Source organism: Arachis duranensis, chromosome 6, assembly GCF_000817695.3.
Source record: "Arachis duranensis cultivar V14167 chromosome 6, aradu.V14167.gnm2.J7QH, whole genome shotgun sequence".
NCBI lineage: Eukaryota > Viridiplantae > Streptophyta > Magnoliopsida > Fabales > Fabaceae > Arachis > Arachis duranensis.
The window spans coordinates 94,932,879-94,938,569 of record NC_029777.3 but is presented as its reverse complement, the minus strand read 5'-3'; positions in this window follow the sequence as shown (position 1 = coordinate 94,938,569).

Sequence of the window (5,691 nt, the reverse complement as noted above, 5' to 3'; positions counted from 1 at the left end):
TAACGTTTAAGTTATGTCTTTAATGAATATAACTTTTTTATTATTTTGAAAATGAATTTTATATAAGTTTTTTAGCCTAATAAGGTGTTAAGAAAACGATGAAATTTACTGGCAAGACCTAGTGAGCATACCAAGATATACTTCAAACGTGTTGGTTTCGAGCATGTATGTGGCTTACATGGTTGAGTCGGACTATGATTGGTTTCTGCGTTGGTCGAGAGATGGCGGCCAAATTCTCACATATTTCACTTGTCCTATGAACAAATGATCGTTACTCTACAGGACATAGCATATTAGTTGAGTCTTACTATTAATGGAGAGGTCCTGTTAGTGGCTGTGTGCATGCAAGAATGAGGAATGTTTTATCTCCTCATCTCCCATATTTCTTGCTTTCGGCAATAAGAAATGTGTATGCTCTATCGACAACCTGACCCAAATTGAGTGTATTATACAACATACTTCAACTAGTTACATGCTAATATCTTATACTCCACAATCCTCATGATGTTATACATCTTTACTGTCATAATGACTTCTTTTTTGTTTTCAAACTGTTGTTCAATCTCAAACTCATTCGTCAGATCATTCTCGTGGTCTCTCTGACCAAAAGACCAATCTTGATTCACAACCTCGAGGTTCAATGTGAAATAGTGAGTGAGATTGTACGGTTTGAAAATAATAGGTTGTGTCAACGCAATGTGTGAAACCGTGAACTTGTTTATCTCTTCATCCTTTTCATTAGGTATATCCACGAGTTCAACCTCTACAACTTCACCAGCAGGCACACGATTAGCTTGATAAGGATCTATTATTAGGTCTTTGATCGCAAAATCATCGTGGTTTTCAAAATCTGCTTCCAATATCCCATCATTATAATCCTTAGGATTTGACCATCCTTGGCTCCTCTTAAGTGGCATGTTCAAATCAACCATCAAATTTTTTATATTTGTTATATCTGTCCACTTGAAGGATTCTTATCACCAACTTACGAAGAAGTCCTCTCACACATACAGGTCTACCAGAAATAAAAATAATAACTCCAAGAAATAGACATTTAAAAATGATTGTACCAATCCCTGAATAGACGTATGTCTTCATCATCACATATTTGATACGTATGTCAAATAATAATTATTAGAAGTGATAATGACATAATAAAATAATAATAAAAAATATCATCTATCAAAAATAATAAAAAAAATTAAATACCCACTGTGAATAACAACATAATGCCTTTTGTAAATTAAAGTATTCTCTATTTTCATCAGATATTTATAATAAATTTTTCTCATTTTCTATATGCTGTTGACCAATGGTGTGTACTATAAATATTTTAACATTGTTAGATCTCTCATTTCGGTTGGCAAGTATACAAACATTAGTTAAACAAAATTAACAACAGATTCATCTTAATCAAATATGATTTTTTTCATAATAATGAATTGATAGTAATGGTACTCCAGACATTTTGAATGATAAGAATCAGAACAAAAAGAAATAGAATGAAAGGTAAATGTAGAGCACTCATTCGCTGTCTTTTGTAGGATGTGTTTTCTGTTGGAAAAGGGGGATAAATTCGTCCAAAGGATAGATAAATTTTGGAGAAGTGGGATAAAGTCACCGCTAGCCAAGGTGAACTTGTGTAAGTTTTATAAAGTTCGCCAATGTGTTAGATAAATTACTTCAACACGTTTATGTAAGTTTTTCGATGTAATAAGCAAACTTGTTAAAACTACCAAAAAATATATTGGATTCCGGAATATAAAGTTGGAAAAATTTATTATGGAAATTAATGATTTTTTATTTTATAAGTTAGAAAAAAATCCAAAAAAATCTATACAAAAATTTAAGTAAACCAAAAAAATTTTTTACTTAAAAAAATATGTTAAAGATATAACAATTCATATATTTTTTCTTATCAGTTTAAATTTCTAGAAGAAATCATATCATGATAAATTAAATATTTATATTCTTTTCTTTAAAATAAATATTATTTTAAACTTTTTATATAATGTAGACCAAACATATATCAAATTTATTAGGCAATAAATGTGAATTACATAAATCGGTTTAATACATATTTAATGTAACAATTATATTATTTAATTAGCATGACTACATACAACAGAAAATTGTTTTATTTTAACAGTATAAATGTTTATTCCCTTGCTCCATTTTAAATTAACCATCTAACATAAATAAAACTATTTTAAGAGAAATAACAAGGGAATTTTAATTTGGTAATACTTAAAATTGTATTATTAGATAAAATTGTACTTATTAAATATGGATGGTTATTCCAATAAAAATTTTATCATTATTATCATGTGAAGATATTTCATTTTGACTATTAGATAATAAATTATAAGACTTAGTTTTCATATATTATAAAAGTGTGACTTTTATTTAAAGTGTGGCCAAACAAATAAATTATATTTTTTAAATAAAGATCATTATAAAAAGATGTTTTTAGCATCTTCATTAAAATAGTTGTCTTGAACATATATGTAACTAATGTTTAGTCAACTATCATAATTAAGTTATTTTATAGAAATGAAAATTATTCTCGTAATAAACTTTTTTTTAAATATTAATTTTTTAGACAAATATTTTGAAATAAAAAGAATATTATAATGTATATGTTACAAAAGTTTCAACTGTTTAGTATAATAAAGACTTTCAATATTAGAAATTCGTTACACAAATTTAAGCTAGATGTGGTCCTTAGATTAGGTCAGGATAAGGGTCTTATGAGAGTACGGATGCATTATTCATGCATTTTAATTAATGCAATAGTCCCCCTCTCCCTAATTAATTAGTGATATTTTAATAAATAAATGAGATTGAAAATTTACGTGCAATTATTATTATTTTTTCAATCGTTTGAGACTAAAGGCTCGATCACTCAAATTGAGGGGGAGAAGGTTTTGGCTTAAAGCCAACAAAAACAACAAGTGAAACACAAACTATAAACTAAAGTATTATATATGCAATAACTTCTCACAAAACACCAATCAAGCAAAGCTAAAATTAAATCACCCATACTTAAAGGTTTTGATTTGCAAAAACTACCCCCACTTTTCAAAAAAATGAAAATTTTAGTTGTTGCCACCTATTTGGCTTCGATTAGTCCCTTTTTCTCTTGATCTTGTTATCATAGATATTTTGTTCGTCTTGTTAGATTTCATGGCAACAGATTATAACTTGTGCCCATGTCATTTGCAATGTTATTCTTCTTTTCCTCCTCCATCACATCGTTTTTCTTTCTAATTCTTTTGCTTGATTGTTCAATTTTTTCTCATAGCTGCCCAAAAGTATTTTTTTTATATTCGTTCATGCTGCTTCTATTTTTTTATGCTCATCATCTTGCGTTTATCACTAAGAAGATTGCCACATCTCTCTTTAACAAAGATATTATATTTTTCTTAATGTACTTCTAGCAGAACTTAATCATATATTATCATCGGTATTCAAGTAGTTTTCACCATGACACTTATTGGATTGAAGCTTTGACCTTGAATAGAATTTTTATCCCATTTTATAACAGAACCCAAGACCTCCGCAATATTACGAAAGTTCTCCTCACTCCAAACATGTAGTGGCATATCGTGAATTTCAATCCACACCCTTTTTGTTCTATAGGATTCATTCTCAGACCATCTCCTTACTTTTCCAAAATAATTCAACAGAAAAGACGATTGGAGAGCCTCCTCCATATTTTCAACTGAATCATAAACAAGGACCATTTTAAATGAGCCCATAGATTTTACTTCAGACAGAATATTCTAATCCAGAAATAAATAAGGGATTGTGTCTTCTTCATCTATAGGAATTCCCGATTCTCTAGCTAATAATATTCTTTCGCAATTTTTTCATCATACTCAGTTCCACACAACTTTTAAGATACCATCATCGAGTCTTTGTTTTTGCACTTCTCAATCACTTTATCCTCTTTTGCACAATCAGAACCAATAAGGACTTCTTTAAAAGATCTTTCATAACTCACATATCCATTCTCTTCCATTATTTGAGAACATTGTTTCTCCTTCATGTTATAATCATTAGGATTGGCACTATAACTATTCTTAATATTACCTCTCCCATACTTAGCTTCTGACACCGATAATTGTACTCGACTTATATTTCAACTATTAAGGATATATATTTAGGCCGGCAATGGGTAGGGTACGGTTTGAATCCTACCCTAACTCTACCTGCGAATTGAAAATTTTATTAAAATTTTATTCTATTCTATCTGCGGATTGAGAATCTCTCAATCCTAACCTTACTCGCATCCTAAAGTTTTAAACCCTACATTATTCTATCCATAGAAATATTAAATTTTTTCAAAATAAATATAAAATTCAATTATTTTGAATTTTATACATATTAATAACATAAAAAATAAAAAATTAATACTCTAAATTACTAAGTTAACTAATTAGTTTAATAATTGTTCACTTATTGTAAGTTATTACATAAAAAAAATTGTGGGTTCAACTCTCATCAGTTTCGCTATATACCTAATTTTTATAAAATATGTGTTATATATAAATTACGAGTAACTTTTTATATTTTCTAACCTAACTAAAAATATATTTATAACATTTTTCATTTCTGACCACCGTATCAATCAAGTTATTTATACCTATAATTACTAAATAAATATATTTATAAATGTTATAACATAATGATTAGTATATGGTGTCTTATATAGCATTTTATCCATTATAATTTACTTTGATGCATATTTTTAGACCTATTTTGTTCTACATAAAAAAATATAAATAAAATTGATGACCTACTAAAAAATTGAGTTATTTTTCTTTTTAATAGACTTTTTAAATAACTTTCAAATCAGACCAAATTTTTTAAATAGATCAAATTATGCTGAAAATAAAATCTTTAACAGGTAACAGACCAAGTTTAGGTTCAATAATGATAGTACATGACTTATCTATTTATACTCTTACATGTCCTCATTTACGATGACTCTTCTCTTTTTTTCTGGATCTTAAATAAGTCATTAATTTTAGAAAAAATTCAACTCTCCTCTTTTTAGAAATACTAAAATGACATTTTTTCTCTCTATTTGTAAAATATACATTCTCCTTTTTTATAATTTTAAAAAAATCTCTTTTTTAATTCATTTTAAATTTTTTGTGTTAACTAATGTTAATTTTATCTATTTTTCAAGAAAAAATAAATTATTTTTTACAAAAATACTCTTTAACAAAATTTTTATTTTTTTCATTAAGTTTTGCTTACCAAAATATCCTTTAATAAATTATTTTTTTATTGATTAAATTGTATTTTTACCAAAATATTTTTAAAAAAATAATAATTAAATTATTTTTTTAAAATACCCTTCAATAATTTTTTAATTATTAAATTATGATTTTACCAAAATTTTCGTTAACGATTTTTTTATATTTTACTATTAATTTTTCGATATTTATATATATTATTTTAACATTAAAATTTTTGCTAATAGGTATTTTTTAAAAAATATTTTATTTTTTCTTAAAAAATGGATAAAGTTAACATTAGTTAACACAGAAAAATTTGAAATGGATTAAAGATTAAAGAGGAGATTTTTTAAAAGTTAGAAAGGAGAGAAATGTACATTTATAAAATAGAGGAAAGGGGAGTGAAATTTTCTCTTTTTTTTTTTTACGAATCAAGTTCAAC